The following is a 27,310-nucleotide window of genomic DNA, read 5'->3' on the forward strand; positions in this document are numbered from 1 at the left end:
GAATAAAGTTTGAGTATTTGAAGCCAATCCAATTAAAACAACGTGAAGTACTGGCCTGGGGACAAATTCAACCACAAAAGATAATTCCTCAGTTTTAAAATGGACATTGCCAGATTCTTAGCCATCAAAGTTTTCCACCAGTCTAAGCAAGCAGCAAGCCTGGATCAACAGAAGGATCTTTTAAAACTGAAGCCGATGTTATATAGTGTGTAGGTACTCCTACGCATTTGATACCTACCTCATTGCTACAACTAACATATATACATAACAGGAGCAAGAATATACTTACTATAGCAAAAATAGGAAGATATTTAACAAAGCAACTATGTACTGTACTTTCTGTGCTAATCAATGCTACTTTTGAGACTAAAAAGTGCATACAGTACTTTATTATTGTTAATGTCCAGAGTTTTCAATAAAATTACATATATATTATATACAAACTCTAGTACATGCTTATGCAAAGGCTTAATACTTTTACTAAAACTACAAGGTACTTCGCACTACGTACATTACCATAATCTTTCTATAGTACTCATATACCATATAATTACTCTTCAAATTAAGAATACAATTTAGTGTTGTATACTGCAAGAAGTATACACTAACTGTTAAATTAAAATTAGTGAAGTATATTAAAGTTTTCCCAGACCTAGAACTAAAGATCTTGTCCCTTAAAGAGCTGGCATAAAGGGTACCTTTAAAAAAAAATTGGTAATTAAGATTTCATCTTGGCAAAAAATGTTTTATTGTTAATATAATATTGTGTTGCATTTGTTGTGATCAGAAACTATGTCATGACAGGTGGCCAACAAGTAACCAAGTACGTATATCAGACTATGTGCCCAAGTCTCAGATTGGATACTACTACTATTTCTACCAGTCATTTTTTTTTTTTACATTGACAACCCTACTCTGAGAGTTACAAGCTTTAATTTGTTATAGTGATGTTTCACAATTCCACAAATTCTGGAATTTATTTGAATTAATGAAATAAAGCAATGTTCCAATCATTTATGAGAACTTTTAAATTTGATCTTGCCATAGCGACTACTTTTTCTGTCTTCATGATTATATGAACAGGGTTACAGCACATTTCCATATTTATACCTTCTTCATGCATTTTAATAAAAAAGTAATTAATCAGTTAGGCAGAGGAATATTTTGAATAGCAATTTCCAAGCGCTTCTGTAGCTAGTTGCTGAGAATCACAAAATATTGTGAAATCTGATTTTAAAACAGAATTCATAATAAATAATGAGAATTCAACTTTTTTATCTGGAAGATTTGTTCATAAATGAAAGGTGAAAACTGAAAAGTTGGAAACATGAAATTGAAAACAATGGAATAAAAAAATGGCAGAAAATGATGCAAATTGGGGTTGAAAATATGCTGCAGAGAGCCTCTAGTATCGTACTGTTTACAGTATTTCTAACAAGTCCCATTTTATGTGCAAATGAAATTACAGGCAACATGATTATTTATGACATGAAGTAAAAATACAAGGATTAGTGAACTTTTAAGCTGTACATAGTCTCAAATAAAGTATTTACAAACAAAAATAATTAATACTGATACTGCTATTGTTAATGCTACTAGTGTTATTACTACTACTAATACTACCAACCTGTTATTAATTATGATTTATTTTTACTCAATACGTATTATTCAAATATTTATCTATTCAGAATTACCAAAACCATTCTGAAATTTAAGCTGAATGAAGTTACTGTGCAGTCTTACAAAAACCACACCTTCAGCTCTGCTATTCCTTCTTACTGAAACCAAAGACTTTCTTTGCTGTAAGAATTATGTAGTTATGGAAGACAGCATAACTGATTATATAGTACTGTGCTGTGCTAGACAAACTATGACTAAATACAGCAGTATCATTCCATTTCAATACATACACCAAAATGGTAATGATTAAAAACAAAAATATTATTCCTGGCTAATATGTACTCACTGAAATATCGCTTTTAATAAATTGTAATGTTACTTTGATAATCCAAGGTGCATTGCCTTCCGTATGTATTTAGGTCCTTCCCAGTAGCCACTGCAAGGAAAAGCAAAATGACATTAATTAATGATTCAAAGTAAAACAATAGTACTACCTCGAATGGTTTAGCTAAATTTCAATATTGTTGTTTACTTGAATGATACTTAGCAAAGACAGCTGTTACCCCAATTTTGGATCCCAGTCGCTACCTAGCAACTGATTAACTTAAGTTTCAGACACTTTCTTCTCGTCAATTTTTATTGACCTTCCCAATTCCATATCGCTTGCTATATCATTTTTTTGTCTTCAGAATTTACCCTCAGAATTTGTGTAAGTGAGGTATGGGAAACTACTCTTATTCAAGCTGAGAAAATTGCAAACGTCTTGGTTTTTCATATTTTAGAGGTTCTTAACGTGTTCAGCATATAACAATAAACATTTCTCAAAAGTTTGAAAAGATGCATAAGCCTACAAGTTATCAATTAAAATTCTGAAGTTTCCATACCTACAGCCCAGAAAATGAAGAACATATTGCACTGGGGTAGGAGCTGATAGAAGCTCTAAGCCAAGTGATGCATGTGTCAGGAAGATTATGATAAACTCATTTAATATGGAAGCTGGAAGTTTACCACCAGTCTTGCAGGAAGACTCAAACGAAGCGCAACATAAAACGACTTTGGCAACTACCATCATCCCATGAACCTGTTTTTCTGGTGACATTTATCTTGCTCAAATTATAACCTTAATCCGAACAATATGTCTTTCAAGTTGCATATCTTGCTCAAATTATAACCTTAATCCGAACAATATGTCTTTCAAGTTGCATATCTTATAAAACTTGGAAACTTTAATAAAAACACTGAAAATGCTAGACTTACTTCATCATTGCCATCCAGTACATGGGAGGCATCATATCCTTCTTCATGTGGAACATAACTCTTCGCTCCTTTGCCTGATTAACTGGGAAAGTCTCCACAGGATTTAAATTAAAATCAAATTCAGCCAGTATGCAGGTTGAGTACCCTGTTAGGAAAAAATAACAGTATGGGATTACGTAAGTACTCTAATCTTCCATAAAAAAACATTGATAAAAATAAACAATTTAAGACTGGAAATGATGTCTAATGTCTACTTTGTACAGTCCTAATTTGACATTGGATAGTATTATTGTCTATCTAATTCATCCGACAAAAGGTAAACTAATTCAATTTTTTTAAATTATCAACAAGGATACATTAATTCTAATGATTTGATAGCTGTACAACAATTAACAATGTATGGTTATTTTCTTGCCCAATAGAAGTTCTTCAATTACTCCGTAAGCCATTGCAGGGGAAAATAACTAAAATTAAAACATTTGTCTTTGTCCTGAAATTAACAATGTCAGCCTTTAAGGAGAAGTGGTTGGATATAATTATGTAGGTGAACTCTCTGTCAAGCACTTTCTCTCAACAAAAAGAAGTCTGATATCTAGAGCCAAATAACTAATATCCTGGCCAATCTAACTTTATAGTACTAAGTTCTAGAGCTGGCAGAACTTTGGAAAATTTGACATGATTACGAGTATAACTCTCGAATGGAGCATCCCTGAAATTAAGATACAGGGCAATGGCATTTGGCTCCTACTTTATTAACTATTGTACTCTATTCTTTCTAGTATGGTAAGCCGATTAGAATGTTCACTATATTAAACGAAATGATGACATGCAATTTCATGGAATACATAATTCAAAACCAAGAAACATATTTCTCTACTTTCAACACACAAGATTCCAAAATACTCCACAGCAACATCAACGAGAGCGCTCTCTCTCTATACAGAACCGTACACATGAACAACAAAACTTACCGGTAACCAAAGGACAGGACGTGTAACCGTCATATGTCTGTCGGGGATCTTTGCCGTCCATTACCATTCCTAGGTTTTTACGCAAAATTCCAACCTGGGCAGCTAGAAAGTAAAACAGATACCGATAGTGAATAAGGAAAATTCCCAAATAATGCATTGACAGGGATTACAATTAGCCAAAACAAAAAGGTATTCATCAAAAGTAATGACTTTTGTAGCAAGTCATTTTATGAAAAATAAAATATGTACAATAGCGAAGTTTGTGCAGTTGTGCAAGTTAAACAAAATCGTTCATAGAGGTAGGTACTAAAATGTATATGCGTATCTCGATTTAAAAAATGAACTATTATAACTTTTCCTCCAGCCTTTGATTATCCCGGTGAACAGTTTTAGCTATACTTTTTGTTAAACAACGCTTTCTTTTTTGCCTGGTTATTTTTGCCTAAAAATATCACAGTATAATCACTGAAATTATAGCTGTAATAGCTTAATGGAAAGCTTCACTTTTTTACTCATTTGTTTCAGTAAGTTTTTCCTAGGTTTTCAATTATAATTTTTGTCCGGTTGACTCTTAAAAAATGCCCTCAGTAATGAAATAAAACTTTGTGAATTCTGGGGGAAGATTCCAATTTACATTTGAAGGAAGTGTTTACTATTTTAAATTAAAAATCATGAACAAGAGGGTGCCAATGTAGCTGTTGGGTCTTAAATATTTTGGAGTAAGAATGATACCTTGGCATCAAGAATCATGCTTGTGTGTCGAGTATACACTCCTCCAAGCAAGTAGTGACATTTTGGTCTGTGATATCAGTTAATTTTCTTTGAAAAAGAGAAATACAGATGTGAAACCACCTGTATGTTAGTGCAACAAGTGCTAGGCATTTGGAAATATTTTGATATTTGAGATCACTGTAATTTAAAACAAGACTGGATATACGTATAGGTAATTATTTACGCTTTAGTTATTAATAGCTTCTGTTACTGCTTTAGTGAGAATGACAGCAATAAACTCTTAAGAATATATATAGAAGAATACAAACATCCGTGAAAACCGAGTGGTTACCATAAAATTCTCCAAAATATTTATAACCTCTAGACTCTAGACTGGAAAGAAGAGGAAGAGAGGCAAGTTACCTGTCAGAAATACAAAATGGAAAATCTTCTAACTAAGGAATCTGAAATTAGAGCTAGATGGAAAGAACAATTTGAAGAAACACTAAATATGCCAACCCCACCAAATGAGGAAGATATCCTTAAGGCCGAACATGATCTTCTTATAGATGTAAGTGACATTAGATTGGCAGAGGTGGTTTTGGCAATCAAACAACTGAAAAATTTAGTCACCAGGAATAGATGGTATTGCACCTGAAATGTTGAAGGTTGATGAGAATCAAACACCCATTGTGTTCAATGTAATATTCAATCACATGTGGCAAGATGAAGTCACGCCTGTTGAATGGAAAGAGAAAGGGATTATTGTTAGAGTACCCAAGAAGGGAGATTTGAGAGACTGGGAATTGGCGAGGGATCACATTGTCACCAGTAGGTATGAAAGTTTTTTCGAAAGTAATATTGAACAGAATAAAATCTGTAATATATAAAATACTTCAAAAAGAGCAAGCAGGTTTCAGAAAAGATAGAGGATGTAGCAATCAGATTTTTATTCTACGATAAATAGCTGAACAGTGTAACGAACTAAAATCACCTCTTGTTTTATGCTTTGTGGATTTTGAGAAAGCATTTGATAGTATTTCACGTAGTACATTAAAAAAAGATTCTGAGGCACTATGGGATACCAGAAAAGATTGTAAATATCATAATGGATTTGCATAGTGGAACTTTTGTAGGGTAATGGTTGGGTGGAATACTGTCCCCTCTACTGTTTATTATGGTGATTGATTGTGTCTGGAGTAAAAAGGGAAGATAGGATTAGAAATGAGTACATAAAAGACTCGCCAAAGGTAGTTGAAATATCAAAGAAAATACCAGGAGGGAAGGCTTCGATTGTATGGACACCTGTTACGAAGAGATGAAAATTATGTTAGAAAGATGGAAATGGAGGTGCGGGGTAGAAGGAAGAAGGGAAGACCAAGAAAAAGATGATGGCATGATTATGTAGGGGAAGATATGTTATGGAAAGGCATCAAAAAGAACAACACACCGGACAGAAATCGATGGAGACGACCCATTCACAACAGCGACCCCATATAAAAATGAGTTAAAAGCTGGGAAGAAGAAGAAGAAGAAGAAGAGGAAGATGATGATTATGACCAAGGTAAATACTGTGGTACCTCGTTTGTCGAACGTTTCATGTGTCGAGCTTTCCGTTTTTCGAGCAAAATTTTTGAGAAAATTTTGTATCGTTTGTCGACCAAATGCTCGTACTTCGTATTGACTGACATTATCTAGTTTATACTTGTATTCGACGGCCTACTGGGTCTTACAAAACTGTATTAATTTATTTTTTCATTTATAATATATAGTTTAATGATAACAATATTGACAAAAAACAATGTATAATGCATTTAATATAAAATTTAGCTTTCAATATAACATTTAGCATAAAAGATGTATAAAATAGTACGTAACCGCACTGACGTCACAGTCACGCCCAGCTGACTTGAGACTGAACGAGGGAGCGTTGATATGTTGAGGAGTGAAGAAGAGTGTTAAAATATTACTGTATGTACGTATGTAAAAGCAATAACAATTCACATAAACAGGGAATTTCTCAATGAATTTAACGTAATGATAAAGTATGAAAACAATCAAATGCATTAAAAAAAAAGTCATAATTGAGCCAGTGTCCAGTGCGCCTAGTGAGACGGTCTAGTTGAACAATATTAACAAAATAGTAAATGAAAGAACAAAGCTAACTTGAGGAAGAGGAAAGTAGCGTTTATATTTTTTAGGAATAACAAATGAATGATTTTAAGTTATAGTGCGTCGTGGTATTGTTGAGGAGAGAAGAAGAGGCAGTAAAATCTTTACTATAATATGTACTAAAAGCAGTACCAATTCACATAAAAAATAAAATGTTCACAATAAATTGAACGTAATGATAAAATATGAAAACAATCAAATGCAATACAGAAAAAAGAAAAAGTTTTAATTGAGCCAGTGCTCGGTGTGCCGAGTGAGGCGTATTAATTGAACAAGGTCTAGACTCTAGACCTAGAGAATACATATAAGGTCTTGTCTTGCTCAGCTTAAACTGGGGTACAGGATTAAATGGCTAGGTGCGTGACGTCACAATAACCGCAGTCAGGCCCTTTAATCTAAAGCAATCCTGCCTTTACTTTCTCTCACACACTAAGATATTCGATAATTAAATTAATAGTCAGATGTAGGTTCTTCATTCTACTATGTTAAGAAGAATAACCATATGAGATCATTAAAAAATTTCGCCAAATAACATTGAAATTATAGGAAACCTACCTTTACTTTCTTCTTTTTATCCGTTATTAAATACTATTATCTGTTTCCGAAGAAAAATAATAGAATAAAAACTATATTTTAATATATTAAACAATCATGAGAGAGTTCTAAAGAACATTCTAAACAATAATATAAATATATGTCTAAATTACATATTTAAAAGATCTCCATAAAATCACATGTCGCTAACTTTTTTAATCTATGCACCGCTTTCCTGAAACTACTAATGTGTCTGTTCAAATTTCGAATTCTAAAAACTGTATGGCATGGAACAAAATATTTCGACTTCTGAAGTTATGTGGATGTGACTGCTAATTATATCCGCTAATTTAATTATCGCTCCTTTTAAGGCTGCTAAAACATTTTCCTCCCATGGTGAGAATCAAACATCTTATCCATACACTTCAAATGATCAAGAGACACTAGGTTTCATTAGTTTCCCTTCACTAAAGCTTATGGCACCAATCTTTGTGTCATCTTCATTTGTTTGTTTTGCTCCTAAATGTTCCAGTTGTGGAAACTTGCGAGCAATGAACCCGCCAACATATGGCGTCTTCCCGTTTGTTCTTCAACTTCCTGGTCTTTGAAGTCATCACTTTGATCATCCTTATTCAAATACTGGTAAGCAAAATAAAATTGCCGATATACTGGGTTCTTTCTGAAGGGAATTTCCTTCGTCTTCGAATGATGCGTCTTGCTTGTCAGGGACGTGGGAAAATGAGGCGGATGTTACATTTTCACTGTTGCAGTTTTAAACGTTGCTTCTTGAGCTTACAAGTATGCTGTCTTTTCCTAAAAGGAGGGCTCTGAGACGATGTTTAAATGCAAGTGGTGATGGGTGCTGATCGTACGCTCCCATTTAACTTTTGCAACCAAAAAAGTGCCCCAACCCAGCCTGATTTAGTCTGTAATTTAGAGTATACGTCATGCCAAGTTTTTATCTTGCCATTTTAAGCATGTTAGACAAAGGATAGAGCATTGTACTTTTCTTCATTTTCATTTCTCTAGCGGGTCTATTCGTGTCTTGAAAGATTTTGTCTTGCATTTACAGGTTTAGTCACGTATTTCTTGATTTCCTACCTGTTGGCAGTCGAGAATAAAACGGATCAAACTATCTATCAACAAGCCGAATGAAATGGCTTGTAATTTTCCAGCCCTTCTCTTCAAATATCCTTGGTTGTCGAAGTGATCAAAAGATTTATAAGTACTTTTGGACAGCAGTTGCACGGAAGTTTAACTTTCATTCGTTGCATACCTATAATAACAGTGGTATGTTTTTCAGAAAGTTTATAAGCTGTCCGAAGATTACTTCATTCCTCTTTATTAGCTCTCTAATCATTGTGAGCGTATGTACTACACACAGTTGCCTTAAAGTGTTCCTTTACCCCATCCCCTTATGTTTCATGAAAATGGTCTGGTAACACAGCAATGAAGCCTGTCTGTCTTGTAACGACGGATGTGAATGGTCGAGATATTGGATGACAATGCTCATATTTTCTAATCACTACTGTAGACAATGTGTTAATGATATTAATGATATAAGAATAATAGTTTACATTACTAGTGAATTAAGTTGTTAAATATATAGAAAAATCGTACAATAACAGAATAATAAAAATAGCAATGGTGAACATCATAATTATGCAGTGCTTACTAGCCATAATCTTCAACCTTTGTTCAATTCCGGTGTGGCTGCTGCAGGCATTTGCTGGGATCATACTTTTGTCCATGGTAGATCATTATTTAATTTAGTGTCAATTTCACACCCTCACCAATATTGCTATCTCTTTGGACGGCGACACAGCGATATTAATGAGGGCGTGAAAAACGTTATTGAAGTCAAACTAACTGTTTCAAATATCTCTTTCAATATTTAAAATTTCCCTTCACAAGTGACCTAACAAAACATCAAGAAGAAATCATCAATTGTATTTTCATTTTTATGAAAGTAAACTCCACGATGATCATTCGCAGAATAGCGAGGTTCATATGAGTTCATGACAACTATAGTGGTAGTCCGAGAATTCATCGGTTGTTAAAGACCCACCTGGCAATGGAATTACCCTGTGTAATGTAATTAAGTGCGTTGTAAGATATTTCACTTTTAATACTGAATATTTATATGCATACGATTAGCAACTTGACCTTGCAACCAGATGCACCATAAATGGGTAGATACACAGAAATAAGAGCTGGATTGAATTGCTTTTGCTTTCAGTATTCGTCAAGTTTTGATTTTATTTCTTTACTTGTAACTTAAATGGCTAAATTTCTCCCCTCATTTGAGCTGGCCCTTGGGGTCATAATCATTGCTAAAAAGTAACACACCCAAGCTTTTTGTAATTATATAATTGAGTTTTCTTTATGAAAATCGGCTGGTTTCATAAATGAATTTATAGCACCTATCTAAAAACTATGTAGTAATACACAATTGCCATGTTCAGTGTTTTTCACAACCATAATTTCGTATTATCCTTTGTTACAGGACTCAAGCAATACAGATTGATTGAAGCTAGATTGTCCTTTTTTTATTTTTTTTGTCAAATTTCCATTCTCGTAAAATTCCTTACATTGAAAAAAGAAACCCACAAGATTACTGAGTATAAATTGTTTACTTGTGAGCATTAATATAGTATTTTACTAAAACTTAAGTACTTTCAGGCCTTAACTGTGGCCCATTCTCAAGGTATATGGATAACACCTTACTAGAGAGAAAAATTAAAGTCTACACGAATGTAGATAACAACTTACTGGAGGCACCATTGGAGTCTCCTGTTGGAGACTTCACCTCCAATGACTGCCGCCTCAGTAAGTAGTTATCTGGACCCGGAGAAACCTTTCAAGTGCTGGCCATCCAGTAAGTAGTTATCTGTGACCTGGAGACTTCAATGCTGCCTCCAGTAAGTAAGTTATCTTGTCCGGAGACTCCAATGCTGCCTTCCAGTAAGTAAGTTATTTCTGTAATCCCGGAGACTTTTCAATGCCTGCCTCCAGTTAAGTAGTTATCTGTGACCCAGGAGAACTTCCAATGCCTGCCTCCAGTAAGTAGTTATTGTGTAATTCCCCTGTGCTTGCCTGGAGACTTCAATGCTGTTCCCTCCAGAATAAGTAGTTTTATTCTGTGTTCCTGGAGACTTCAAATGCTGCCTCCTAGTAAGTAGTTATCTGTGTCCCTCTGGAGACTTCATTAATGCTGCTCTCCAAGTATAAGTAGTTATCTGTGTCATGGAGACTCCAAATGCTGCCTCCAAATAGGTAAGTTTATCCTGTTCCTGGAGACCTCAATGCCTGCCTCTCCCCTTAGTAAGTTATGTTACTGTGGTCTGGAGGGTTAACTGCAATGCTGCCAGTAAGTAGTTTTATCTGTGTCCTGGAGACTTCAATGCTGCCTTAATCAGTAAGTATTAATTATGCCTGTGTTTCCTGGAGACTCCAAGGTGCTGCCTGCCTCCAGTAAGTAGTTATCTATGTCCTGGAGATTTCAATGCTGCCTCCAGTAAGTAGTTATCTGTTACACAGAGACTCCAATGCTGCCTCCAGTAAGTAGTTATCAGTGTCCTGGAGATTTCAATGCTGCCTCTAGCAAGTAGTTATCTATATCCCTGGAGACTTCAATGCTGCCTCCAGTAATTACTTATCTACATCCATGGAGACTCCAATGCTGCCTCCAGTAAGTAGTTATCAGTGTCCTGGAGACTTCAATGCGGTCTCCAGTAAGTAGTTATCTGTGTTCCTGGAGACTTCAATGCTTCCTCCAGTAATAAGTTATCCATATCCTTGGAGACTTCAATGTTGCCTCCAGTAAATAGTTATCCATATTCGTGGAGACTTCAATGCTACCTCTAGTAAGTAGTTATCTGTGTTCCTAGAGACTTCAATGCTGCCTCCAGTAAGTAGTGATCTATATTCCTGGAGACTTCAATGCTTCTCTCCAGTCAATAGTTATCCTCATCCCTGGAGACTCCAATGCTGCCTCTATTAAGGAGTTATCCATATTGGTGGAGACTCCAATGCTGCCACTATTAAGGAGTTATCCATATTGGTGGAGACTTCAGTGCTGCTTCCAGTAAGTAGTTATCCTATTCCTGGGGACTTCAATGCTTCTTTCCTGTAAGTAGTTATCTACATTAATGGAGACCTCAATGCTTCTCTCCTGTAATTAGTTATCCATATTCCTGGAGACTTCAATGCTTCTCTCCAGCAAGTAGTTATCTATATTCATGGAGATTTCAATGCTGCTCTCCAGTAAGTAGTTATCCATACTCTTGGAGATTTCAATGCTTCTCTCCAGTAAGTAGTTATCTATATTCCTGGAGACTTCGATACTTCTCTCCAATAAGTAGTTATCCATACTCCTGGAGACTTCAATGCTTCTCTATAGTAAGTAGTTATCTGTATTCATGGAGGCTTCAATGCTGCCTCCAGTAAGTAGTTATCTATATTCATGGAGACTTCAATGCTGCCTCCAGTAAATAGTTACCTGCATTTCTAGAGACTTCAATGCTACCTCCAGTAAGTAGTTATCCATATCCCTGGAGACTTCAATTGTTCTCTCCAGTAAGTAGTGATCTATATTCCTCGAGACTTCGATGCTTCTCTCCAGTAATTAGTTTTCTATATTCATGGAGACTTCAATGCTGCCTCCATTAAGTAGTTATCTATATTCATGGAGACTTCAATGCTACTCCCTATTAAGTAGTTATCCATATTCCTGCATATCTTCCTCTTTCCTTTGATGCATTGTTTTGTAAACTGGCCCACCTCAAAGTTTACCCAGCTTGATTAGCTGCATATTGATATATTTACCTGTCTAATAAGGGTTAAGTGGTTGTTCATATTTCTGGAGACTTCAATGCAGAACAGTGTTTAGTCTCTATTAAAACACATCAAATATATTGCGGCTTCAGATTAAATCATTGACATAGAACCCTAGACTAAGTTAATGAGTCATTCGATGAATGTCCTGCTCAAGATGTAGGCCTAGGCCAAGGTCAGAAGAATCTGGCCTTTTAGTATCGAAACCAATGTCATACATTATATAAATTTATAAATTGTGGCCTCAGCCTAAATTTTCGAGGGGTGAAGACAAAGAGACTATGTCAGTGTCAGTCATGGTATTCCAATGTCAGACATAGGCCTAGGCTAAGGTCAGAAGAATCCAGCCTCATGGTCTCTACCCTACTACCTTCAGTGCAGTGTGTGTATGCAAAAAGTCTTTCACTTCTCATATGTAGGTTTGGTTGGTGTTGACCTGCTTAAGATGTTCATGACTGACAGGAGAAGCACCAAAAGAAGGAACAAAATGTTTGTGCATCCTGTTGCTTTACTTTCAAAAACACTTTCATCTCATAATTATATACCGAGCTGTCAGAAAGCTTTATCTGCATCTTATAAACATATATAATAGGTTGTAACCGATTTCATTGCCCCGAAAGGAAAATTAAGCTTGGTGAAATGCCAGTCAAATCAAATTTACTCAGAAATTTAAATAACAGGTTAATCATTTGTAGAAGCCTTTTGGCTACCACGTCAAGGGCAACACTAAATTCTGTTAGACCTAAGTACTGCTGCTTTCTAATCGTGAGGAGAATGAAAGAGTTAGGTGCTATGACCAAACCAAAAACCCCTCCCCGAAAAATCAAGAACAAGAAACAAGATTTTAGAATATCAAGGGTTGACCTTTAAGCAAAAGTAAACAGAACTTATTAGACTGTAGTTCCAGAGCTTTGTAAAAGAGAGGAAAGAATGGTCATGTGACCGTTGAAATTTTACGATTACTGATTTTTCCACACCACATCTCGTGAGGAGTGACCTGGGAGGTTGCAGGGCTACCTGAGGATGGAGGGAGGGTGGGACTGTAGGATAGGTAAATGACCCGGGGGGGCGGGGGGGGGGGGTTTGCTAGAGAATCAGTAATGGGGGGTGGGGGAGCCGTTGGTTAAACGAACTCTCATTTAATTTGATCCTAACGATAAGGAAAGCAAAAATCGACACATGCTCTAATCAGGGAAGGGTCACGATAATACAAAGCTGCAATTACTGGAATCAGGAACAATGCTTCTTAAACATGAAAAAGAATGAATAACAATTATAGTGGATGTAGCCAAATGAACTACGTGTTCCCTTCAAGATTAGTTTTGTGCTCATTTTCACGAACAAAAGACTGATCAAATTCAGTTTCAATCAAAAGTTTTTAAAATAAAAAAAGAAAATTAACGGACAAGGACGCAGAAATAGCAAAATGTATCTTGAATTTATTGAACTAACAAATCCCTGGGATCATAAATAGTCAACAAATTCGAGACTGAAGCGACAAGAAATCCAGTCACGAATCCCACGAGACGAAAGGCTGAAATGAAAACTCTTATCGACTACAAACTATTCCTTTTTATCCACTCTTGGGTTGGTATATAAGGACCATCAGGGTACTTAAGGTGTGTTGTTACTCGGATGACTCGAGTTAAATACCGGCCAGAGAAATTTCCATCTAGGCTACTCTGGTGAGAAGTGGCTCTAATAAAAAAAACAAGTATATTGAGTGACACTGGAACAAGTATTGAGTGACACACTGGATACATTAAATCCTTTATACATCTGGTGGTCTATAATATTTCCCCAAAGCCTTCCATATCGTAACCCGTCAATGGCTATCATAATTGCCTTTATATAATTATATTTATAGGTTTTGGTATTTGCGGTTTATAATTTCATTACTTTATAAATAGATGGATTGTGTAAATCCAAAGCGTTTTTCCATTCAAATAACGTTCTGAAATTGACACCTAATAATGATCTACCATGAACAAAAGTAGGATCCCTGCAAGCGCCTGCACAGCCACACCTGAATGGAACAAAGGTTGACGATTATGGTTAATAAGGACTGAATATATAATTTTTACCAAATAGCTCGGTTCACTGGTAATGTGAACTATTATTCGTATATCATTAAAATATTGTCTACAGTAGCGATTAGAAAATATGAACATTGGCATCCAATAGCTCGACCATTCACATCCGTCGTTACAAGACAAACAGGCTTCATTGCTGTGTTACCAGACCATTATCATGAAACAGAAGGGGACGGGGTAAAGGAGCTCTTTGAGGCAACTGTACCATCCGGCAATATGAATCCATGGTCAAGAGGATTATTTCTAAAAAGCTTAACTAGATGTAGAGCATCCGTAAACACGTATAGTATTCGCTGTTGTCCATTGGATTAATAAAGGACCTTCCTCGTGGTAGCCTAAGGAGAGGTTGAGTTGACGTCACGCTCACCTGCAGAAGCTTATTTTGGGTCAGCGCTGACAAGACCACCTATACTCTTTGGACCTGAGTTGAACAATATTAACAAAATAATAAATGAAAGAACAAAGCTTTTCAAGTTAAAACTTAGCACAAATGATTAACAAAATCATTTGTCATTGCGGTGATACACGGCTAACTTGATGTAGAGGGAGGTAGCGTTTAGGTTTTTAGGAATAATGAATGAATGATTTTAGGTTATCGTGCGTCGTGGTATTATGTACGTAAAAGCAGTAACAATTCACATAAAAAATGATATTTCACAATAAATTTAACATTTCTTGCTCGAGCCAGTGTTCGGTGCGGAGAGAGAGAGAGAGAGAGAGAGAGAGAGAGAGAGAGAGAGAGAGAGAGAGAGAGAGAGAGAGAAAAGAACGGTTCTGCTTCCATTGACTTGTTAGCTGATTTGGTATGACCAGTCCTCCATTTCTTTCACTTACACTCGATCTGCCCAAATCACATTTATTTTTGTTACGGTAAAATACCAATCTAGAGATAATTGCTTTTTACGATATTTTTACTACTGTAAAAGTAACTCAGCTCTGTAATAAACAAACTGGCGCCGCTTTCAGCTTCTGCATGCCTTCGATTGTTTGTTTAAACGGCTTCCTTGTGAAAAGTTATTTTATTTCTCTTTCCTTTTCTTGCATTCTTGACTTATTACTTATTTTTGTAAAATCCTCATGTTTGTTTTTTAAAATTGTGCCGTTTGCCAACAGTAAGTTGATGTATTGTGGAATAATTAATCTATTTCGTGCACTTAAGAACCAAGTGTAAACACGCTGATTACTCTCTTTCTCTCTCTCTCACAGACAGAATCGGACACACACACACTATCAATTCCTTTAATTATCTATGAACCTAATATGAATAAAATGTATTTTGTTATCGACCTTTGCATACTGCAATCAATTCGGTTTCCTCAAAAGGGTTCCCGTCTCTCCTCCCTCCATCCCCCCAGGCCGGCCAGTGTCATTTTTACCAAACAATTCATAAATCGTAAATCGTACTCAGAAAAAGTAAAATTCAGAACATTTTACTTCATATAACGTACTGTTTCATTACTTTACACTCTTGATTCAACTTTTGAACACATTAATAATAGAAAAAATGTGAAAAGGGGGACTTTTTGGGTTGGCTGGAACGAATTATCCTGATTCCCTTTATTTCTTATGGGGATATTTGTTTCGTATTTCGAACAAATCGTACTTCGAACAGCCTTCTGGAACGGATTAAGTTCGAAATACGAGGTACTACCTGTAATGGCATTCAATGGAAAGGGGACCAGAGATTATGTGATCTTGATATAGTTTTAATTGCTGAAATGCAGGAAATGACTGATAGGCTGTGTTGTAGGGGAGAACAGTTGGATTGGTGATCAACCAGAGAAAGACCGATCCATGCAGATCCAGAGTGGTGATCAGATGAACTGCTTTATCGGAGTAGTAATATTACCCAACTCTGACACTTTCAAATATTTGGGAACCATTATTTCCAGCAACGGATCACTAGTTACAGAATTCAGGGAGAGAATAGGGAGGGCAGAACAAGCAATGGGCATGCTAAAAACAATATCAGTTCACAGTAAAATCAAAATATACATTTCACCTATAAGATCGATATTAACTTATGGGCACCAGTAATGGTACAGCACTGTAACAACCGATGCAAAATTTCTTGCCTTTGAGAATAAAGCATTGAGAAGGGTTTTGGGAATCAAATGGCAGCAGCATATAACAAATGGGGAAATTTGCGAGGTGGCAGGGGTGCCCAATGTGAACGATATAGTTAGATTATCAAGATAGAAGTGGATAGGACATATTTTAAGAAGAGAAGATGAGTCAGTCCAGGATGTATCTGTATGGAAGCTACTGGGCAGGAGAGGACGTGATAGACCAAGAGAAACGAGGATGATGACAATCCGGAGGGAGGCTGGATCTGAGAATTGGGTTAAGCGCAGAGAGATGGCACAGGAAAGTTATATGGCGTGAATTCATCGAGGCCCTATGCATCCCATGGCTGCCAGAGGATTAAGAAAGATATTTTCACTAATACTGTACTGCTACAGGCAGTCCCTGGTTATTGGTGATCCAGTTTTATAGCGCTTGCCTAGCCTCATAAGATTGGCAATTTATGGCGCCATAACGGGACGCGTTCTGGTGCCTTATGGCGCCATAACGGGACGCGTTTGGTGCCTTATGGCGCCCTAACGGGACGTGTTCTGGTGCCATTATGGCGCCATAACGGGACGCGTTCTGGTGCCTTATGGCGCCATAACGGGACGCGTTCTGGTGCCTTATGGCGCCATAAGGGTTCTTATGGTGTGCCATAAGGGTGCTTTTGGTGCGCCATAAGGGTGCTCATGGTGCCAATAATCACTTATCGGTGCCATAAGCACCATTATGGTGCCATAAATCACAGAGTTTTGGTTAATTGCACTTTTCGCTTATTGGCACACCCTGCCGAGAACGGAACCCCCGCCGATAACCGGGGGACTGCCTGAACTAATTCCACCATTAGTGCCATCAAGGTGTTCCTGCACAGTTTGACTAACAATGCCTCCGGAAATTAAAACATTACACTTATTGCTGTATTTTTTTCGTATGATGTATACCACTACATACTCTGGGTAATAATGTCTAAAGAATGACTTATATTAAGGCTAATAATAACCTTGATTGACATACTGAATACTATTCTGAACCTGTTTCCTTGCTTTGAAAAATAGTGTTATTGGAATACGAAATTTAGGTTGAAGGCTAAGCGCTGGAACCTACGAGGTCATTCAGAGCTGAAAGATAAAGTGAGAGTAAAGAAGGTTCTGAAGGTGAAACAGGAGGAAAACTTCGCAGTAGCATTATGAAACAAACGTTAGTAGTATAGTGTGGAGGTAAGATATGAATGGAGGTATAGTAAAAGGAATGAAAGAAGTTGCAGCTAAGGGCTGAAGGGAGAGCTGCTAAGAACCTTAAGTAATGTCTACAGTGCACCTCAGTGATTAATAACTTTCCACTACTGACACAAATGAACTTACACAATACGTAAGCCAGTAATATACAGAAAGGTCTATACTTGATGTACAGTGAGTAATTGGGGAAATTACTCACCTACTGCAGCAGCTGTCCTTGCAGTTGGTACATTAGTACAGTCACCTATGCCAAAAATATTTGGAAATGACTCATGCTGAAGGGTTTCTTTGTTAACCTTAAGGAATCCTGCACTGTCCACAAGGGCCGGACTGTTCCTCAAAACATCTGGAGAACTCATGGGTGGTGTGACATGAAGCATTTCATACTGAAAGAGACTGTTTACTTTAAAAGTATTCTTAGAAGATGGCTATGTTTTATCTATTGCAAGTTATGTTTTCTGTTCACAGTCTTAAGTGTCTTTCAGAAGACATTCAAGATGATTCAGTCACGTTTTCGTTCACTATAAACTATAATTAGAAAACTGACTTACTCTGACCGTTGACAACTCCTCTGGTTTTTCTAAATTCTGGAATACCGCCTCTCTTGAGTCTGGTTTAACTTCAACGAGATGGTGCCGAAGGTTCACAGAGATGTTCCTTTCTTTTACAATCTGTATAAGCAAGTACGTAAATATATGTACCCATTAATTTCACATCTTTCAGGTTCTTTGAAGTGTTGGTGCCCTCCATCTTTTCAACCATTTGGTACTTTTCATGAATGATCACAACATCTCATCTCTAAGAGTTTAAATAGTGCATGTATAGATTTTAGCTAGGATTTGAATTCCAGAACTACATACTCATATTGTAAGGAACCTAAACTTCAGGAAAGAACAACGTGTATAGGATAGGGCAATTGATACCATTGTTATAGTTAATAACAATAGAAAAAAAAGGAAATTCTGCCAACTGTTCCTAACAAAAATCAGTCCAGATTGTTTTCACACATGCCTAAACCCAGTGACCCCTCTAGGGCTCACTGGGATTGTGGCTTACCTATGCAAGAAACTCATCACATCAAACTTAGAATCAGGTTAAGATCCTGTTCAGGGGATATATTTAGTGACCACAGCCAGAGTTGACAAACCCCAACATCTAGTGGGTATAGCCATCATGGATAACCTCATCTTTTGGTTGTGATATTAGCAATTTCCCCATTGCCAGCAGGCAAAAAGTAAGTTAGGAGATGTTGTTTACCCATCACTACCCAAGGGCTTCCTTGTCTCTCATAACACTCCCACAGGATTTGGCGGGGTTGCAAGCTTAAAAACAAGCGGGCAAATCCCCCCCACATAAACCTAATCAATCCAGCTACCAAACTCGCCTTCAGTCACACTTTCCTCTTTACACTGCAGAATACACACAGGACAGTTGACCCACCTACAAAAGAACAAAAAAAAAAAAAAAAAAAACAACAAAAAAAAAAAAAAAAAACACGTGCTCACCCAACTACAGATACTACGGGCTCTGCTGTGCTGTCCAACGGTCAAGGCCGCTGAGACACCAACAACAACAACCAAGAACCACAGCCCCAAACCCAACCACCCAGGACCACATCCCCACAACTCAACAACACAACAACAAACAAGGAACACAACCACAACTCAACAGCACAACAACAACACATCACCCAAGGAACACAACTCAACAACACAGCAAACCAACAAGGAACACAACCACATCTCAACAACAAACGAGGAATACATCCACAACAAAAGACCACTGGACAATCACCAACACAAAAAAACAACACAAAAAGGCAACACACACACACACTAACAACACCAAGGAATCACAACAGCTCACATACAACAACCCTCAACAACTCACAACCACACCAAGAAACCACAACAGCTCCCCAACAAAAACAAACACCTTCAACTTTAACAAATCACATATAACTCAACAGAAACTCACAAGCACAACAAATCCAACAGCACAGGCACAACTCCAAGAAAACAACATTAACTTAACAACAAATCAACAAAACACAAAATTCAACTGACTTTAAATGCTTTAAACACTTCACAGACCGCTGCCGACACTACCGATCATCACCGATTCTGACTCAAGACTGACTGAAACACAGAACTACAACAACTAACTCCAGCTGCACCAGCAGACAACCCAGAACTCACCAACAGCCAATTCAATTGTTAACCATGCAACCACTAATTACCCCCCCCCCCTTCTCTCTCTCTCTCTCTCTCTCTCTCTCTCTGTGACGTTGTCAAATGGAACTCCCATAACTCCTCCATATGGATGGCTGTGCTTCCTGAAGGTGCATGGGCTCCTGATATGAGTAGCGGAACACTACCCTGCTTGGGCAGGTTTACCCCTCTATTTAGAGGGCCAGGGCTCCATGCCATGGACAGTCTTTTCACGACCCAGAAACCAAGGCCAGAGATAGGCAAGTGCAGGGCTCAGAAACTCATCCCTACAAGGAAGGCCATAGCATCTCGTCAGCCATCTTTTTTTCTCAAGGCCAAAGGATACTTACAGAAATCACCACCTGTTGGTTTAAGCCAACCCGTAGGTTAACACCATTTTGGGAATTGACATGTTGCCTGTGTAATGCCCAGCAAGAGACTCGGTGACAGCAGGCAGTTAGTGGAGTTGGCAAAGCCAATATTCTATGGATAAGCTTAAAAGTGTCGGAATACTAATATAGTAGTTACTACATGCTCCCACCATTTAACACCTGTCGTAAATAATGTAAGCCAGTCAAATCCAAAGCCCCAACATCCCTCCTGCAGTCAAATGAAGCAATACATAGAGTTTTCCGAGACCAAAACAGCTCCTCATCAAGTTCCTTAAAGGTTATGGTTCCTTCTGTAACTAAAACAAGACAGCCAGAATTGTTTTGGCACCAAGAATTGGTCTGCTGTGAGACCAGAGGATTAAAATGATGCTTTCATGGTGTCTGTCAGATATCTTCTTATATGTTTTAGTCTCAAGCTGCTCTCGTTCATCTAGTTTACTTGTGCATAAAACTCATGACAACACATCATAAGCAAAAGGATACTTTGGCCTATTAGAAGCTTTGGCTTGCAAGTGTGCTTATTTTTACCACCATCCCCAAAAGACATTATTAAGAGCTATGAATAACACTTTGCTCCAAGCTTCACTCACCCAATTTTAAATGTGCAGATGACTTTGTCTAAGATCAATGGCTCCACCACTTTGCTTGTAGATTCTGACTTTGATGCAAAATGGAGGAGAATTCCATTCAGTAGTAATTAATTTGCCTGTTTTAAGAGTTTTACAAGTCCTTTGCTCTTCAATGTTCATCATCCTGATACTGGACTTCCTAAGAAACTTGAAACCTCAAATTCTTTCCGGTGAGGCAAAAACATGTACCCTCAACACAGAAATTACTATGCCATTGCTCATAAAGTCAATATCATACAGCGAAAAGAAGCCTTGGAACTTTTTTTTAGATCCACTCATGGATCTACTGATGTATCTTAATGGTCAAGACAATCCCAGATGCAGAGAGGTCATTCACTGACCTTCACTTCATCTTGCAAACCCTTTCATAATCAGTCAGCTTCGACTACTATACCTCAAGATATCTTGAAGAAGACAAATTTATTGTTCATATCAGTCGTCTCAGGGCAGGTACAATTTTACAGGCTGCCCGCAGCCCTAGAGCAAGAGCCCACACCAACACAAGACTGGCTGAACCTAAACAATGCTAGTAAAATCAGCATAACCATAAAATTATTGTATCATAATGCACAACATTCAAGTAATAAAAAAAAAACTGCTTTGTGTATGCATGTTGAACAGTAATATCAAATACACAAATATCATCAGATAAGAAAATAGGAAATGCTTCTAACAGCCAAATGTACAATACAATGGATCAGCTTTTTGTGACACTATTAGTGTAGCTCCTTTTACCAGTTACTACCAGTTGAAATTACAGCCAACTTTGAATGAAAACGCGATTCTTACCTCCCAAAGAGCATCTGCATATTTTTTAACGCCAAATAAAACAGGAAGAGATGTGTAATAAACAATGTTGGCCTTGTCTCGTTTCCCGTGCTCCAATGAAGGACAATTCCACATTAAATTCAGTCAAAGATATTTTAATTAAGATATATGGTAATAACTTCATTCACATGGTTCATGAAAAAAATTCAAATACCTTAAACATAAAAAGATTACCTTGACTTTTAATAAGGTAATGCTTGAGTGAGTTGTAAAACCTTCGCATTTCCTCCGATGACAACGAAAGAACAGTTTGAAAAGCTCATTGAAATCAAGCAAAATGTAAGCCTCTCCTTGGCTCGGAATGAAATTCACAAAATGGCCACGTAAAGTTTAACTTATGCTCTGTGAAAGTATTAATGAATTAAGCACCCTTCATTTATCATATAAAAGAAACGAAAGCTCGTTAAGTATTTTTCAAAGATCATCGCTGTTAGACAAGTTTAATTACTTCTTAGTTCCTTGTCAACCAATTCTCTTACCTTCCTCAAATATTCTTCTGAGATGTACATGATCTTTTGAGGTGCCCCTGGGCATTTGATAGGTGTATTAGGGAAAGTGAACAACGCATTTCCCTCTTGGAAATTTTGAAGACTCTTCAACGTTTTACTGACATACAGGGGTGAGTAATTAGAACATACTCCTGGGGTATCGAATGCTTCTGGTAAACCTTTTACCTGTAAAAGAATAGGTAGTAATTATATCAGTGAGAAACGATGTGTATAGGAATTTTGTTAAGTGTATTTTTAGTGTGAAAGCACAGATTTATCTAATGTTTTGACAAAATGTATGAAGTGTACACTAGTGACAAAATTTGAAATTAAGATATACAGTATAACAAAGAGAAGGTGGAAATTTATTATGTAAATTAATGGATAAAGCTATACAGATTAAAACAAAAATACAATACACACCTGGTTATAATTCAACTGTATTCCAAGAGCAACAACTAGATACAGTATTCATAATTTATCTCCTGGCCATCATCTGTCATTACTTTGTTGTTGTGAGGATCAAAAGCCACGACCTTTTGTTTGATCCAGTCTGCTTTCTTTGGTAAAACCTGAAATAAATTCAAATACTTCTCACCATAGAGTTGTAAATTGCTGGTATATATATGAAGCCTTACATTTAATAATCCTCTCCTCTATGTCTATAAGGGTGCAGCCACACTACATACAGCAAAAATTGTCAGAAACTTATCACAAACACATTGCAAACAAGTTGAAAGTAAGTCAACGACTACTGGTGACAAACGAATCTTAGGTAAAAGCTGTATAATTGTACGAAGCACTGGTTAGTTTACCGACAAGTCATTGGTTAGTATTCAGCATATCTGTGATGTGTGTATGATAAGTTAGCAACTTTTGTTTCTACGACATGCAGTATTACACATTCAAGTTTACAAATGAATCTGATAATCAGGAATGAAACTAAATGAATTACTCACTGCAATTTCACATTTTGTTACCTTTTTGGTTAAGTGTACCAACACACTGATCATTTGTTTTGTTAATGGTCAAATCTAAAAGGATCCTAGCAACACATTTTAGTTAAGGTTCTTAACTTTTAACAAAGGACCCTTTTGCTGGTTAAAGTGGAAAAGGTTCAAATTTAGTTTCCAATCATTCAACACAATGAAATAGTTGCCACTGGTGATCCAACACATTTAGTTAGAAAAAAAACTAACTTTATTTTTTAGTTATGTAATTATTTGAATAAAAACATAGACAAATGATGCTCAGTTTTATGTAACTGGAATATTTGGTTCTAGAAGCCGCCTAAGACAGTTCCTCAATCCAGGTTTTGCTAATCCGCGCTTTATTTACTGGGCAATCAGTGTGTGCTGAATCTTGAAGAGGTAAGCTTCTGACACTGAAATGTCCTTCTTGGCCCTTCTATCAACCTTACATTTCATCTTGAATGACAAGTCTTTTAAAACAAATAGGTACAGGAGCCTGTTGTCGACTGACAAAATGGACAACCTGGCTTAGCATTAACATAGAGAACAGATAGCAGTATTACAAAGGTAAAAAAGGGGCACATACAAAATATTTGTAACTAAAAAAACTTCCATCACAGAATTCACATGAAACCCCTGCATTTCTTTTCTCTTTTTTTTTGCTGGTGTCTTTAAATTTTGTTATCAGTTCAGTATCTTTGATTAAACAAAGAAAGCTAGAATTCATAATTGTAAATGCTGCACAGGGTCAAAGACGACCTCCAAATACGATCTGTAGACCTTAACGGGTCAAAATATGCTAGCAGATAAATAATAATATAAAAATAGATATCACACCATATACTAAGTTAAAATGAATCCAGGTTAAAAAAGTCATAGAAAAAACGTCGTATTTATCTTTCCTACACAGTGACCCATAAGGGTAAAATTTTAACCGGGTATGGGAATGACCATAAAAACATAAACAAAAGACTGTCAATATCATAAAGATAATGACCAAGAAATATTGAGAACTTCTCCCTGTGGCTCTATTACCAGCCACCATAAATTTGTGTGTCCTTTTTCCTGTGACTGTTTTTCCTGGGCAAAATTTACTTTATTTTATTTTTTTCGGCCTCTAATAAACTGTTTAGATGAAGTTAAAGTTCCACAGGAGAAAGAAGTCTAGATGCAAGATAACTTGACATTACAGTATCATACCGAGTTCATATGGATGGACAAAGTAATTATGTACTGAGGGAGTATGTTGGGCTTTACAGAAACGTGGTGATGCAGAAATGGTTGCTTAAAAGGAGCTTTAAATGCTTGGTTATGTACTCTTAAACAATATCAGAGTAATTTCAACGATGATAGTTTATACCCCAAAGAAAAAACAATAAAATTTCAGCCAAATAATTCTTGTCTAAAAGCAGCTGGGTGTGTTGACGGGGTAGGGGTAGGGGAAGGGGGAGGGGGGAGGGGGAAGGGAGGGGAGGGGGTGGAGACGAGAAAGCAGGAAAAGGATATGCTCTGAAGGAACATCCCTGCCACACGGAGAGACTGGGGCACTTCCAAAAATGAATGAGGAGGTTATGATATAACTCAGACCCACTAAGAAATCACAGTCAAAAGAGCCATGTTATACGAAGAGCTTCTGTAAACGACATCCCATGGATTACTCCGTACAGAATGCTGTATAATGAGGAGATTCCTTCTTTATCCTATCTAAAGACTTATTGATTTCTGCCCTGAAACATGATCGACTACTTAGGAATAAGAGTTAACTGCATCCTATATTCAAGTCACAGTATATTAATATATTATATTATATATAATATATAGATATAATATATATATATATATGTATGTATATATAATGTATATATATAGTATATATATGTATATATAGGTATATATATATATGTTATATATATATTATATAATATATGTAATGATATATATATATATATATAATATATATATATATAATATATTATATATATCTATATGTTATATATATAGATATATAATAATTATATATAATATATATATATATAATATATTATTATTATATATATATAAACTGGTTAACAACAGATAACATTATTAAGGCTACTTAATTTATTCAAATAATGTACGACCAAGCATTTTCTAAGTCTGAGGGGGCATTTTTGAATGGCAAGAGTTAGGAATGGGCTATAGGGTAGAGTCATATTGGCATTCCTCCTATATTCCAGCAAAAATAATGTCAAGGTATTTCTTCGCACTGCAAAAGGAAAATGTCCTTCCAGTGCTTTATGAAAAAGCCAGATAAACAAAAAGTTTTTACAGGAGACTAAGAACACCAGAGTCCAATCTCTGCTAATTGGGCGAGCGAGTGCCTTAAACGTCGAATATTGGTGTAAAATGAAGACCAGGGTCTAGACCAGGGGGTAGCCATGCCCCGGGGCTTGATCTCTGGATATTTGTATACTATATTTGATTTTAAAGTGTCAATGTATACCTGGGTACATTTGGTAAATAACTATATAAAACTATAAATGCGTTTGATTTTCTCGTATGTTCTGTTCCTAGCTATTCATACCTAAAATATATATTAAACTAAGTATGTTAAGTTATATAGTCAACAAATAGGACTTTGGACTTAAGCAAAGGGGGTATGGAACTATATTGGACAATTCATTGGGGGTCTGGAGTCATCAAAAGGTTAAGAGTCCCAGCCTTTGAGCATATATTGACGCTACGGACAACTGCCCTGAAAACAAGATAAAGTAGAGGACTTTTACCTCACTCATTGGCTTGCCAGAGTCCTCCAGTGTCTTCATACCTCCCCCGACAAGCGTCCACATTGGTTGATAATAATGCATCTGTGGAACAGAAGGCTGCTGTTACTAACTTCGTAAAATACATTCGACAGGAGCGGATTTTCATGTGCTGGCCTACATTTTACTCCTCTGATGAATAAATTTTGACAATTCACCAATTTCTTGGGTTTCAGAAATTGTATTGGTTAACTAACTTTTGTTCTTTAACATCTTGACAGTAGCATATTACTAAAGGTATACGTATTTGTATAGTGTGTGATATTTCTATTTAATTTGATGGAAAAGGTCAGAATAAACAACAAATTCAAGAAATAAATACAGGAACCTTCTAAAAAAGTTGATTTATAAAGACCATTAACTATTGATAACATGCAATCATCTTTCAGTTCCGTGAGAAGGAACAACAAAGATTCTATGTCGTTCGCCAAACATGAAGAATATGAAAAGTTTATTGGATTTCTGCTCGATGGAATGGTTAAAGGTGCGTTCACACGGTCGAACAATGTCCGACGGACAAACATTGTTACCATATCATAGGCGAAGCAGGATGACGTCATAAGCGTTGAAACGATGGAAGTAGATCTGGGAACAAACAGTGGTACCAGATGAGGTTGTATACCATTGTTTTTACTCTGCTCACAAGGCAAAGACCGGTAGACAATTGTTAATTAGTAACAATGTTTGTCCGTCGGACATTGTTCGACCGTGTGAACGCACCTTAAGGATTAACCTCAGATTCATAGTTATTACTTACGTTCGCTGGCTCAATAACTGCAACTTTTCCTTTGCCGAGTTTCGAAGAAAACTTTGCAGCTGTTGCGCATCCTCCTGCTCCGCCACCCACCACTACCAATTTGTAACTTTAAAAAAAAAGCCTAGTTACCAAATGAACCCATTTTATTAATTTATGGGAAAAAATTTTGGTCTTCATTTCATCTAACTGACTATTAATAGAAACTGAGAAACTGTCATGAAACAACGTAGTACTATACCTCACTTGTCGTGAAAACTGACAGGAAGGATAATGAAAAGGGGTTATCTCTTACTTCTTTGAAATAAATAACTATTTTTAGAGATTTTCGTGAGACAAGACATGCAGAGATAAAGACCATTTTTAAATTTTTGTGTGACAGTAAAACATAATTTACTCATTATTTAACTGAATATCAGCAAAGAAAGGAATTAAGTAACTAGGTGTTTTTATGTCTTCACAGTCAAAACTTCAATTTCAAATGCACTGCTGCGGAGCTAACCTATGAAATGGGGAGATTCATTGACAAAAATAGCTTTCTACCATTCAATTTGAAAAACTGTAGAAAGCTATCAAAAACTTATAATAACAGGAAAAATCAAGAGTGCCACAGGTGACATTTCTCTAACCTCTTATGCTTGGGACGCGTCGTGGACAAGGAAGCCTTCCGTAACGATCGTCTCAGAGTCAGGCCATGAGCAGTTAAAAGGCGAACTCCTCCTCCAGACATCATCATCATCT

At 36.6% G+C, this 27,310-nt stretch overlaps 1 pseudogene; it reads right to left on the reverse strand.

The window, feature by feature from the left end:
• Nucleotides 1–3,521: 3,521 nt before the first annotated feature.
• Nucleotides 3,522–27,310, reverse strand: LOC135216443 (sulfide:quinone oxidoreductase, mitochondrial-like; annotated as a pseudogene).

Source organism: Macrobrachium nipponense, chromosome 6, assembly GCF_015104395.2.
Source record: "Macrobrachium nipponense isolate FS-2020 chromosome 6, ASM1510439v2, whole genome shotgun sequence".
NCBI classification, from domain to species: domain Eukaryota; kingdom Metazoa; phylum Arthropoda; class Malacostraca; order Decapoda; family Palaemonidae; genus Macrobrachium; species Macrobrachium nipponense.